We start from the raw sequence: 14,808 nt of genomic DNA on the forward strand, positions 1-14,808 counted from the left end.
AGGATGGGTTAAAAGAAGGGCGGACCCCGGGGGGTCTCGTGGGGCTGGGCTCAGTGCAAGAGTGATGGGTGGGCATGCGCGGTGGGTGATGTGCAGTGTCCAGGGTACAAGGTGGTGGGCATGGGCCACAGGGGACCTGTAGAGTGTCCTGGGTACAAGGCTGTGGGCATGTGCGGTGGGTGACCTGTAGAGGGTCCTGGGTACAAACAGAGGGCATGGGTGGCAGGTGACCTCTAGAGTGTCCTGGGTACAATGCGGTGGGCAGGCACAGTGGGTGATGGGCAGAGTGTCCGGGGTACAAGGTGGAGGGCATGCGTGGTGGGTGACACTGTGTGCCCCGCAGTGTGTTGTTCTCTCTTGTGAGTGTCTGTATACCCTCGCTGCGTGTTGTTCTTTCTTGTGAGTGTCTGTATACCCTCGCTGCATGTTGTTATTTCTTGTGAGTGTCTGTATACCCTCGCTGCGTGTTGTTCTTTCTTGTGAGTGTCTGTATACCCTCGCTGCATGTTGTTCTTTCTTGTGAGTGTCTGTATACCCTCGCTGCAAATTGTTCTTTCTTGTGAGTGTCTGTATGCCCCCGCGGCGCGTTCGCTCTTCTGAGGGTCTGTATGCCCCTGCGGCATGTTGTTCTTTCTTGTGAGTGTCTGTATGCCCCCGCGGCGCGTTCGCTCTTCTGAGGGTCTGTATGCCCCTGCAACATGTTGTTCTTTCTTGTGAGTGTCTGTATGCCCCCGCAGCGCGTTCGCTCTTCTGAGGGTCTGTATGCCCCTGCGGCATGTTGTTCTTTCTTGTGAGTGTCTGTATACCCTCGCTGCATGTTGTTCTTTCTTGTGAGTGTCTGTATACCCTCACTGCAAATTGTTCTCTCTTGTGAGGGTCTGTATGCCCCCGCGGCGCGTTCGCTCTTCTGAGGGTCTGTATGCCCCTGCGGCATGTTGTTCTTTCTTACGAGGGTCTGTATACCCCTGCTGCATGTTGTTCTTTCTTGTGAGTGTCTGTATACCCCTGCTGCGTGTTGTTCTTTCTTGTGAGGGTCTGTATGCCCCCGCTGCATTTTGTTCTTTCTTGTGAGGGTCTGTATGTCTCAGCGGTGTTTTGTTCTCTCTTGTGAGGGTCTGTATGCCCCCGCGGCGCGTTCGCTCTACTGAGGGTCTGTATGCCCCTTCTGCATCTTGTTCTTTTTTTCTGAGGGTCTGTATGCCCCTGATGCATGTTGTTCTCTCTTGTGAGGGTCTGTATGCCCCTTCGGCGTGTTGTTCTTTCTTCCGAGGGTCTGTATGCCTCTGCTGCATGTTGTTCTTTCTTCTGAGGGTCTTTATACCCCTTCAGCGTGTGTTGTTATCTTTTGTGAGGGCCTGTGTAGCCCCGCGGTGTCTCGTTCTCTCTTGGGAGGGCCTTTGTGCCCCCACGGCGTGCTGTTCTCTCTTGTGAGGGCCTGTGTGCCCCCGCGGCATGTTGTTCTCTCTTGTGAGGGCCTGTTTGCCTCCGCGGTGTGCTGTTCTGTCTTGTGAGGGCCTGTTTGCCTCCGCGGCATGTTGTTCTCACTTGTGAGGGTCTGTGTGCCCCCGCGGCATGTTGTTCTCTCTTGTGAGGGCCTGTTTGCCTCCGCGGTGTGCTGTTCTCTCTTGTGAGGGCCTGTTTGCCTCCGCGGCATGTTGTTCTCACTTGTGAGGGTCTGTGTGCCCCCGCGGCATGTTGTTCTCTCTTGTGAGGGCCTGTGTGCCCCCACGGCATGTTGTTCTCTCTTGTGAGGGCCTGTGTGCCCCCAGGGCGTGCTGTTCTCTCTTGTGAGGGTCTGTATGCCCCCGCGGCGTGCTTTTCTCTTTTGTGAGGGTCTGTATGCCCCCGCGGCGTGCTTTTCTCTTTTGTGAGGGCCTGTGTGCCCCCACGGCATGTTGTTCTTTCTTGTGAGGGTCTTTATGCCCCCGTGCCATGTTCTCTCTTGTGAGGGTCTGTATGCCCCCTCACTACCTGCCGCTCCCCTATACCCTCCACATCAGAGGGTTTCAGTTTGAGCTGAGGACAGAGCCTTCAGTCATCGATCAGAAACGTCACTGCTGTTAAAAGCACACATTTTATGTTCTTCTTTCATAACCTGCCCCGCTGGGCCTGTGTGTATCTGAGCTTCAAAAGCCTGCTCTCTTGCTTGTCCTCAAAAGTGGCCCAAGTTCTTAAGGTATTTATTTTTGGCACTACAAAGAAAAACAATTCACAATGTATGTGTGACTCAGCGACTTGAAAGTCCTTTACCCAACCGGTATGAGAGTGAATGGTGTTCAATCCTAAACCACCAATCCAGCTCAGAGGGTGCTTCGAAGCGCTCGGATTCGCGTTAGGTGTAAAGAAAGGACGAGGTGATGGAGAAGAAACAGCCGAGATGTAATGATAAAGGAAGCTTGTAATAGAAATGATCACCCCCAAAACAGTATAAAGTCACAAGATTCTGCATTATGGGATGGAGAAGGACTTGGAAGAGAGCAAGATTGGATGCAAAGGTGGAGCAGCTCCAGGGTTTCCATATGGCGGCTGTGCTTGCTCACGATGTGTGGTGCGCACACCACATCCCTGGCCATCATTCAGGAGAGAAAAGTGGCAGAACTGTCTCCGGGAAGTAGTCCATGTGGTTTGAAGAATTTTTTTTGCAACTGACAGTCTAGTCGTTGCATGCACCATTACCCTAGTGACTTGACCTTAGTGGCATGACCCTAGTGCCTTGACCCTAGTGCCATGCCTAGTGCCTTGACCCTAGTGCCTTGACCTTAGTGCCTTGACCCTAGTGACTTGACCCAGTGCCTTGATCCAGTACCATGCCCCTAGTGCCTTGACCCTAGTGCCATGCCCCTAGTGCATTGACCCATTGCCTTGACCCTCGTGCCATGCCCCTAGTGCCTTGACCCTAGTGCCATGACCCTAGTGCCTTGACCCTAGTGCCATGCCCCTAGTGCCTTGACCCTAGTGCCTTGACCCTTATGCCTTTACCCTAGTGCCATGACCCTATTGCCTTGACCCTAGTGCCTTGACCCTTATGCCTTTACCCTAGTGCCATGAACAGCATGATTGTTTTCTTAGAACAGAAGAAGAAACGAAAGGGAGAGTAGATCTCCAGGATACTCCTCTTGCTGAATGTGATGGTACATTATGGGTGGATGGTTCATGCTTCAAGCTTCCGAATGGTGACACGACTGCAGCATATGCTGTCACGACTTTGCATACGATTGTTGAAACTGCACGTATTCCACACAATTCAGCCCAAGCAACAGAGTTGATTGCACTTACACGAGCATGTGTGTTGTCGAAAGGAATGAAAGTGACCATCTACACCGACATCCAGTATGCGTTTGGTGTGGCTCACAGTTTTGGACGATTGTGGAAAGAACGTGGGTTCCTGACTTCGCATGGAGCTAAGATTCAGCATGGTCGGTTGGTGAATGAGCTCCTTGAATCACTGACCTTGCCGCTACAAGTTGCGATTGTGAAATGTAGTGCTCACAAGAAGGTGACTGATGATGTTGGTCGTGGAAATGCATTTGCTGACGAAGTCGCAAAAGAAACAGCAAGGAATGTGATGAGCCGAATGTATGTTGCAGGCCCTGCAAGATGGGTTGGTGATGTTGGTATGTGTGAAGATACGATAGAGAGTGTGAAGTCTATTCATGCTGAGGCTACAGAGAAAGAGTTGAACATGTGGAGAGAAAGTACGGGTAGAATGGATGCAAATGGTTGTTGGATTGAATTGTCAGAGCATCAGCGATGGTTGTTACCCGATGCGTACGTGCTTGCAGTGGTTACAATGGCACATGGAATGGCTCTTATCAGCGTAAAAGGGATTTGCAAGTTGTTGGCTCCAGTATGGCAAAATGCTGGATTTCCTAAATGTGCAGAGAATGTGGTCAAGTATTGCATGGTGTGTCTGAAGTACAATCCTGGTAGGGAAACCCCAACTCCAGCTGGTCATTTTGCGCCTCCTACGTATCCGTTCGAGGTTTTGCAGCTAGATTTCATCCACATGGAAAGGTGCAACAATTTAAAATACGTACTCGTTGTTGTTTGTGCCTTTTCAAGATGGGTAGAAGCATATCCCCTAAAGGACAATACTGCCTTGTCCACAGCGAAAGCCCTTGTGAAAGAGTTCTTCCCTAGATTTGGAATGCCGAGAATGGTCTGGAATGACAATGGGAGTGAATTTGTGGGTCGAGTGATGAAGAAAGTATGCGAAGGGCTAGGCATTCACCAGAAGTTTCACGCTGCAAAACACCCCCAATCAGCTGGACTAGTAGAATTCTATAATGGCACGCTAAAGTTGAAGCTGGCCAAGATTCAAGCGAGCACTGGTCTTAAATGGCCTGACGCTCTACCCTTAGCACTCCTATCCACCAGAATGACTGTACATTCTCGAGTGGGACTTAGTCCTTATGAGATCGTTTTTGGCCGCCCGGCTAACATATGGGGAGTGCCAAGGCCCACGAAATTCAGTGAAATCGAACACCCTGTTTTGCTTGACTATCTGTACGAATTGACGGCTAAATTGCGTGTTTTACACCAACAGGTGCATGACTCTCTGCCTCAGGTCTCTGAAACTCCAGGACATCCCATCGATCCTGGATCCTGGGTGCTGGTCAAGAATTTCCAGCGAACAAAGAACGACCAGCCCAGGTGGACCGGCCCACACCTCGTCCTTCTTTCAACAAGATCAGCTGTTCGAGTGGAAGGGAAGAAGCACTGGATCCACGGGGTCCATTGTAAAAGGATCCCTTTGCCGCTGCCATACGACCAGTGGGTCCATGAGGGTGTCGCCGACTCAGAGACTGAAACTGTGCCTCGTTTTCTGCCCTTCAGTGATGCACGTGTAAAGGGAACTAACTCTGAACGTGAAAGTGACAACATTTTGCAAGAAGCTGTGCAACTATCAAAGCGATTGAACAATACAGAGCCTGAACTCCTGTTTCAGGACCAGACAGTACCTGGAAAGAAGCGCTATAATTTGAGGCCGATACCTATGGACAAATAAAAGTTTTTTTTCTGCTATTTTTGAAAGCGCAGCTCTCCCATCGGAGAAACTTGCTTATTTTTGCTTTTTCGAACCGCCATCCGGGTTCCGCTGCTAGGGTCGTGATTGCCCAAAGTCTTTGGGGTGCAGCTGACGGCGTTGGGTCGACAGTTCTGGTTGATCTAAGGGAGTTGCCCTAGACTGACAGAAGCATTCCTTAGCAGAAACAACCTACCATCGCGAGCAGCATTTTAGAGAGGATGGAGTTTTTCGAGATGGAGAGATCTGCCAAAACTGTGAACTTTAAAGCTAGAATATGTGAAATGATGACTAAGAAACGTTTTCTGATAGTATGCATTTTTGCTCTATTCAGTGTAATGACGTTTTTTATTGGATATGTTTTATTCTCTTATCAAGTGACATTTGCACCCACTACATCGCCCGTACCTCCTCCTACTGTTTCCTCACATTCTTTTCAACCCCTTCCTGAACACGAATCAGCTAGGAGATTAGAGTTTATTAATAACTCCTTTGTTCAGCTCTTGCACCAACACCAACTTGTAATGAACACGACTAACTGTTGGGTGTGTGGTCTTATGCCTCACACAACGGATAAAGGCATCCCTTATCTGGTCCTGCCATTCAGCCACAATGGTTCTGTGTGGGCATACAGAACCATGTTCATCTACGCACGTGAAGTCCACCCCCTACGTTCTGTAAAAGACAATCCTAAGAATAGTGCTCTAGTTAAGGGTATAGTCGACATGATTAAGGAAGAGATTTCTTATGAAACTACCCCGGAAGATGAGACACTTGCATAAATAGGATGGAACGTAACCGGATATGGAGTTACTCTGAGTGAGAAGCAGCAGGCTAAGAGATCTTTCCCGATTTGGATCGTACCCCATCAGGGTCACCTATGTCTGCAAGGTAATGGCAAGAATCCCAGAGCTCAGCTAGGGAAGAGTATCTGTACTGAAACATAAGTTTTTGGGTCTCAGACTTCCCCTGCGTTCTTAGCAGCTAAGGGTACATATTTCATCTGCCACGATAGAGCCTATACATGGTTGCCCCCTGACTTTTCGGGCACATGTTTTGTTTCGTTCCTGTTGCCTCTCACCTACACAGCAGCGGCAGAATACCACAAGACAAGGGTAGTTAGGGGTGTCTTGAGTAAAGAAGACACTGCAGGACAAGAATTTGGGGACTTCGTAAAGGGTTTTCTGCCGTTCTGGGGGCCAATGGTTAACAGCAGGAACATAAGGCAATTGACTAGGGTGGTTGAATCCACTGTAATTGAAACTGCTGGTGCCCTTAGTAACTTGACTGCTGAGCTCCAGTCGGATCGTGTTATGACCCTTCAGAACAGGGTCGCGTTAGACGTCATCCTTGCAGACCGGGGTGGGGTATGTAAATTGATCCAATCGAGTTGCTGTGTTTTCATTCCAGATAACGCTCCAACAGTGTACCAAGCCATCTCCAAACGACATAAGATTTCCGAATCTATTCATGTGGATAAAGGAGATTGGTCTTTGATGGGATGGTTCTGGGAACTGATATCCGCCTGGGGATGGAAAATTTGGATGGTCATTGGGATGGTCTTAGCCATTCTTTTCCTGTTCTGTCTGTGCGTGCAGTGGGCTCCTGCAATATGTGGCCTCTGTGCTACATCATGTGTAAGGAAACCTGTATCAAGAGACGAGCTAAGTAATAGAATGATGTTACAGCAACATCTCAATGACTTTAGGAATATGGACCTGGACTCAGATTAGCATGAGTATAGGTTAATTGCCTATGTAAGGGCAAAAGGAGGGGCTGTAGTACTGAAAATTCTGGACTCGAGAATAAAACTTCGTCGTAACATGACGAATTTGGTATCAAAAGACCGAGAATGACGAGTACACTATGTACGAGCATTTTCGTCATTTTCGAGTGACGAATTCACCTCGAAATCGTCATTTTCGTTCTGAACCCTTAGATTCCATTTTGTGCACGGCAGCCATTTTGTGAGTTGCCCTCACATAGGCAGATGAATTAAGCCAAATTCGATTCCAAAGGACACGTACACCTTAATTGACTTCTCTGCGACCTGGGCAAGCTGGAACCATTGCCCCAGGCCGAACCTGCCCGGCCAGTTCCTTTCCCAGTGGCCGAACAAGATAGCATCAAGGCACAGCCTACCATAAACCTTTTCATCACACACACACCCTGCCTAATCTTGCTCACACCTGTCCCTGCTCTTTTCTCTCTTACTTGCTTTATGATGAGGAGGTGCCCGTTTTATTGGGGGTCCGTTGATATCTGATGAAAATACTGGGCCTTGCCGGTAATTTATTGTGGGCTGGACAAACTGAAATGTGGGCTTGTCATCATGACTCTGCTTTTCCTTTGTAGTGAAAACATGTGAATGGTACACTAAAATGTAAAGAATGTTTGCCTAAAGCATAATATTTCGTATAAAAGGAGAAGCCTGGCTTTGTAAGATTGAGCAGTCTCCTGAGAATATACACACCGTGTTGTTGTACTTCTAGGACGCCTGTTACTTGGTTGCAGCCAATAAATTTAATCCTTGACTTCACCTAGAAGACTCTGACTTTCTGTGTCTGAATCAGGAAAGTACTCGAGGTCTTTGGGTGTTGTCCCTGGCACTGCTGGGTTACCGGTTCAGTACCGGTTCTGAAAAACCCAGTACCTCAGAGCAGTGAGGGGGACAGGTGAGTGAAGTGTCACTTGACCGCAGGTTGAGTAGTGTGCTTGTGTGATTGCAGGGTGAGGTACAGGGTGAACAGTGCAAGTGCATTGTGAGTGCAGAGTGATCACTGTGAGTGCAGGGTAAGTGGGTGAATGGTGCGTGCATGGGGATCATTGTGAGTGCAGGGAGAGCGTGAAAGTGAAGGGTAAGAATGAGAAGCGAGTTGTCTGAATGCAAGGTGCATTCCCAGACACTTGAAGTAACTCAGAATGTTATAAAGAAAGAAATACGTTTTTTACACCCAAACCTATTTAGGTATCCCCTCTAGGGGAGCCAGATGATTTGGTTCAAATCCCATTATGGTACCTTCAAAAAGCAACACATTCTTCGATGTGCGCTTGAAACAGGCATGCCAAAAATATTGCAGAATATATAATATTATACAGCAGTGGCACTTAACACAAAATGTGCTGTTACATATCATTCATAAATTAGAGAAAAAGCTCCTCATTACCTGCCTACACAAATTGCAATTCATATATTTCCATATTTCATAATCTTTGGCCTAAACCAAAACAAATCACATGTTGACGACTTTTCCAAAGCACAAATCTCTCAAAGCACAAATCTCCAACCTCTCACTGTCAAGTTCTGAATGACCTTACAGTCGTTTTTAGAATAGTCACGTCAAAAATGTTCTCAGTTAGGAGCGGTAAACATTTTGGAGGATCAAGCCAGGAAGACCAGAAATATACTGGGCTGCAGAGACAGAGAATCTCCGTGCACAGGGTACCTCCTTAATAGAATCCTGTCCTGTCCTCCTCAGTAGATTCCTGTCTCCTGTCAAGACCACTCCCTTGGATAGCTGCTTCTCTGATGAGCTCCACGTTGGGCGCCATTTGTAGAATATAAACCTCCTAAGTGGTTCACTGATACACCTGGTACTTTTAAACCAACAAAGAAGAGATTGGCACAGAAGCTGTAATATAAAGAAAACATATTATTGACCTCAGATGAGGGAGACTATGTCGCACAGTACTCTCAGGAAACTGTAGGAGGCATGCTAAGGAGTACAGAGAACAGGAGCCTTATATATGCATAGGTTTACATAGTCAGCATAAGACCAAGGGGAGGTCATGGCATGTACCAGCATGCAAAATGACTAATATGGGTATACAAAATTTGCTTGCTCAACAAAGTGGGAGGAGAGACATTTCTCCTTACATCAGCCAGAATAGCCTGACAGTTATAACATAAGAGCAGGTGCATTCTACTATCTAGGCCTTTCTGAGCATGTGCAAGGCTCTGGAAGAGGGAGAAAGCACATGGCAAGCACATGGCTAACTAAGATGGCTGCCAAGTACAAAATGGCTTTCAGCTCATGCTAACAGCGATCCCTGCAATCTTCAACAGCTGTTGAAGTATGCTTGTCCAGTGTTGTGTGGGTTTTTGCATGTGTGTGTGTGAGGAGTTTGAATTGGCTCCACTTGTGAATGGGGAGCCAGTGAAGCTCCTTAAGGTGCGGTGTGGAGTGGGAGGTCGAGTATGTGTCTTGCGGTGACGTTCTGAAGACTGTGTAAGAGTTGTGTGGAGATTACGGCATAGAATGCATTGCCGTAGTCAAGCCTGCTTGTGATGAATGCTTGTGTGATGATTTCTCTGGTGTTCGGTTGCAGCCACAGATCAGTTGGACTACAAATTATTCCATCACCCAGGCTGTCAAATTTTTACCACTGAAAAAAATAAATACTTCGGGTGCTCAGTGCTACCTGTCCTTAAAGCTATGCCAGAGACCCACCCATAGACAGGTATTTCTTTGCATGGTGTAAGGGTGACATCATCGTGGCTTGGGCATGTCAACCATGCACCATACTACACGACTTGTACACAAAACTATTGCAATTGGGCCCTATCCCCCTGTTGATTGGAGGGGATTTTAATGTTACAAAGTAAACCACCGAGCACTCTAAAATCAAATTCAGTCCACAAAAAGTATTTTCCTTTCTTCAGTCTTTGTCTTTATTTCTTCTTCCAAGTTAATTTCAGCAAACAGCCAGCAAACAGCCTACACGTGTTTCGTCTAAGTCCGTCTCGGACAAAAGACTTCTTCAGGGCTGTAAGATTACAATTTACAACTTAGGTATAGTCATTTTCATATACAGAGATAGGTTATTCTCATTTTAAAGAGAAAACCACCGAGTTAGTGAATGGTATAGAAAAAACATCTCACATAGACCCTAATGCCAAGCATAAAACAAAAGTCACCAAGTGCAAAGTAGAAAAAGCCAGTATAAACCAAGGATGATCAGTAAAAGATCCTTAAGAATTTTATAAAACAGACTTTATGATATATTATCATAATTACACATACCAGCTCAAATCCGAATTATCAATGTGAGATCTATCCACCAGTTCAGTCTAACGTTAAAGCTGTAACAACATATAAACAACATTTTCATGTCACGAGCCTCATCCCATGTCTCTAGTATCATTTTGTGACTTAATGAATATCACCATGGTTCCTAAAGCTCACCTCCTTAGGCTCACCTCGTATTCAGAAATGCCGCAGCACGATATCCTAATTATATGTAGGTTGCCCTTTTCCCTTTTATTTTCTGTGTTCATCTGCTACAATAGTAAATAATGATAATAGTATAAGTAACCATCTGATTGTTATTATTTGCACAGTACACAGTTTCTCGTTATTAACCACTAGGGAGCCCCTATTTTGTAATTAGGTCACTGGCTCACCTCTTTAAGCTCTCCTCGTATTTGAGAGTAGTAAGTCTGTAGCACGTAGGTTTCCCTTTTCCGGTTTTCAGTATCCAATCTGCTACAATAATAGTTTATAATGACAGTATAAGTATCCTTTTGATTCATGTAGTTTATACAGTACAATACTTCTCTATTAAACGAGTGGGGTACCCCTTTATGGTACTTTAATCAATAGCGGTGAAGGGGTATGATTAATAATACGCTACTGTACTAAATTAATTTATCCCAATTCTTTGTAGCATTCAGTTAGTATCTACAACACAATATATATATAATGAGGTCAATGGTACAGCCCATACCGTAAAGCTGTAAGTTTACCACTACGTTATCAGCATCCTCATCCCCGTTCTAGTAATCGGTTATCCCAGTCTTTACTTCTATCAATCGAATTCAGTCTGACTTAGTATCCCTGATTATTAGTTCTTTAAGAATTAATCAGCGTGCTGCTCATAACACTCACCGTAACTGCTTCTGTCCTCTCCATATTTTCTCGCGTGCTACGCGGGCGCCATCTTGTAGTGGCTTTTTATAGGTACACGTACAGATCGGGTACTGGCGCCATCTTTACATGGTCATTTCCGTTATCAAATCTTATTTTGTACAATTCATTATATTTCTTTTTATCAAATCAAAATAATTTATTTAGCAACTGAGCCTGGATAAAGATCTTCTCCAATATGTAGGAGAGACGCCAGGAGTAACATTTAGAAAAGGACGTACAATTTCTAATTATGTAAGCCCGAGCTACCCTATAAGCACACCAGAACCTGACTGGCTGACTACCAGCAGAAAAGGATTTCATAAATGTGGAAAATGTAGCTTTTGTAGATGGGCCATGAAGAAAGTTAAGTCATTTAACTATAATGATACTGGTGAATATACTATTGATCACTTTATTAACTGTGATACAACATTTGTTGTATATGTTATTGTATGCACCTGCAAAAAGATTTATGTGGGTAGCACGATTAGAAAACTGAAGGAAAGAATGGTGGAGCATTTCAGGGCATTAAAAACAGGAGATACACGTTACCCGGTAGCTTCGCATATGGTTAGAAATCATGGTGACAAAGAGAAACATATATTTAGCTACCATGGTATTGATCATGTTAAAAGAGACCCTAGAGGTGGCAACAGGACGATTCAACTACGACGCAGAGAAGTTATGTGGCTTATGAAACTTAAAGCGGTAGAACTCGGCCTAAATATAGACAATGAATTCGAATATTATTTAGGCCAAGATTGAAGTCCCTACTCATATTGCCTGAACCTATCTCCTTAACTACGGTGTTCTATGATAATTAGAACTTATGAACCCTGAATATGTTATTTCTTATTTTATTTGAATCTATCTGCCTTTTACTGCAAATCTATGTAATTTGGAACTTAGAACGCACGACCATGTCACGACCTGTAATCCCATGATGATAGAGGCATACGAGATAAGGAAGAGGTAAAGGGGTAATTGTTGCTACAAAAATAATTCAATCTGGCCTTGATTTATCCCTGAGTAAATATTAGCAAAATTAAAATGATATTAATATGGACATTTCTGTAAACTATAGAAACGAGATTTAAGAACAATTGAGACTAGGTAAAGATGGCGCCTGTAATTGGCACGCAACTATATGATCATTCGCGAAATCTCTGGACACTATAATATATTGTTCCCACATTATGTTGAATAAGTAACTTTGAATTGATAATAAGGAATATAAAGAATTTTAAAATATAAGAATTAATAATGAAAATGACTAGGCAAAGATGGCGCATATACTCGATCTGTACTTGGGCCACTACAAGATGGCGCCCGCGTAGCTCGCGAAGAAATACGGATAGAAACAATTACGGTGAGTGCTACGGGCAGCATGTTGCTAAATAAATTATTTTGATTTGATAAAAAGAAATATAATGAATTGTACAAAATAAGATTTGATAACGGAAATGACCATGTAAAGATGGCGCCAGTACCCGATCTGTACGTGTACCTATAAAAAGCCTCTACAAGATGGCGCCCGCGTAGCACGCGAGAAAATATGGAGAGGACAGAAGCAGTTACGGTGAGTGTTATGAGCAGCACGCTGATTAATTCTTAAAGAACTAATAATCAGGGATACTAAGTCAGACTGAATTCGATTGATAGAAGTAAAGACTGGGATAACCGATTACTAGAACGGGGATGAGGATGCTGATAACGTAGTGGTAAACTTACAGCTTTACGGTATGGGCTGTACCATTGACCTCATTATATATATATTGTGTTGTAGATACTAACTGAATGCTACAAAGAATTGGGATAAATTAATTTAGTACAGTAGCGTATTATTAATCATACCCCTTCACCGCTATTGATTAAAGTACCATAAAGGGGTACCCCACTCGTTTAATAGAGAAGTATTGTACTGTATAAACTACATGAATCAAAAGGATACTTATACTGTCATTATAAACTATTATTGTAGCAGATTGGATACTGAAAACCGGAAAAGGGAAACCTACGTGCTACAGACTTACTACTCTCAAATACGAGGAGAGCTTAAAGTGGTGAGCCAGTGACCTAATTACAAAATAGGGGCTCCCTAGTGGTTAATAACGAGAAACTGTGTACTGTGCAAATAATAACAATCAGATGGTTACTTATACTATTATCATTATTTACTATTGTAGCAGATGAACACAGAAAATAAAAGGGAAAAGGGCAACCTACATATAATTAGGATATCGTGCTGCGGCATTTCTGAATACGAGGTGAGCCTAAGGAGGTGAGCTTTAGGAACCATGGTGATATTCATTAAGTCACAAAATGATACTAGAGACATGGGATGAGGCTCGTGACATGAAAATGTTGTTTATATGTTGTTACAGCTTTAACGTTAGACTGAACTGGTGGATAGATCTCACATTGATAATTCGGATTTGAGCTGGTATGTGTAATTATGATAATATATCATAAAGTCTGTTTTATAAAATTCTTAAGGATCTTTTACTGATCATCCTTGGTTTATACTGGCTTTTTCTACTTTGCACTTGGTGACTTTTGTTTTATGCTTGGCATTAGGGTCTATGTGAGATGTTTTTTCTATACCATTCACTAACTCGGTGGTTTTCTCTTTAAAATGAGAATAACCTATCTCTGTATATGAAAATGACTATACCTAAGTTGTAAATTGTAATCTTACAGCCCTGAAGAAGTCTTTTGTCCGAGACGGACTTAGACGAAACACGTGTAGGCTGTTTGCTGGCTGTTTGCTGAAATTAACTTGGAAGAAGAAATAAAGACAAAGACTGAAGAAAGGAAAATACTTTTTGTGGACTGAATTTGATTTTAGAGTGCTCGGTGGTTTACTTTGTGACTTGTCGGATCACTTTGTGGTCTTGTTTGGAGTCAAGGCAACAGGCTCGCATCTACCTGGAGCACCGAACTTACTTTGTTTGTTAATATTGTCCTTAATTTGATGTGCGCTCCAAGAAGTTGTTGTCAATTGGGGATTTTAATGTTACCTTTGACCTATACGTCGACAGCACCTCCACAGCCATCAGATCCAAAGCCTAGAGCACGCAAAGCCTTACACTCCCTGCGTGACCGCCTCTCACTGCTGGACATAGGGCGCACGCGAGACCCAAACCACGTTGCGCATACACACTACACGGGCGCTAGTAACACCTGGACCCATCTCGACTACTGGCTGGCCTCTCCAGAGTTCTCCAGTTGGTTCCATAACGTACACACATTACCCAGGTCTTACTCCGACCACTCTTCCGTGCTGTTAGGATTGCGCGTCCCCCGCCCTGAAGGGTATGAGAGGCAGTGGAGATTTCCATGACGAGCACTGACGGATGAGCACTTTAGAGAAGCGCTATACGTCGCCATTGAAACTTACTATGATATCAACACCGGGTCAGTAGACTCAAAGGCAGTGCTGTGGGAGGGCTTCAAAGCATACTTGAGAGGTATATGCATTTCACAGAGCGCTGGGACACTTAGAGACATACGGATCTCCTTGTCCCGCATAGAGTCAGACCTGACCATAGTGGACACTGCACATCAGGCAACTCCCGACCCTGGCTATGAAACCAAGAGAGCAGCCCCCCTCCTGCAGTACAGGGAGACGGCCGACAGGGAGATTTTGTATATGGGCACATACCATAAGGCCAGAGTGTATGGGTAGGGAGAACGGCCTGGCAGAGTCTTAGCCCAGATGCTTCGACCACCATATACGAAGGCATATATCATGGAGCTGCGTTCAGAAGCAGGACATACACTTACAGATCCCGTGCTGATACAGACAGAATGCCTATCATATTTTAAATTGTTATACTCCACTAAGCTAGGATCTGATGAATCTGCTCAGGA

Source organism: Lissotriton helveticus, chromosome 11 (genome assembly GCF_964261635.1).
Source record: "Lissotriton helveticus chromosome 11, aLisHel1.1, whole genome shotgun sequence".
Lineage (NCBI taxonomy): Eukaryota > Metazoa > Chordata > Amphibia > Caudata > Salamandridae > Lissotriton > Lissotriton helveticus.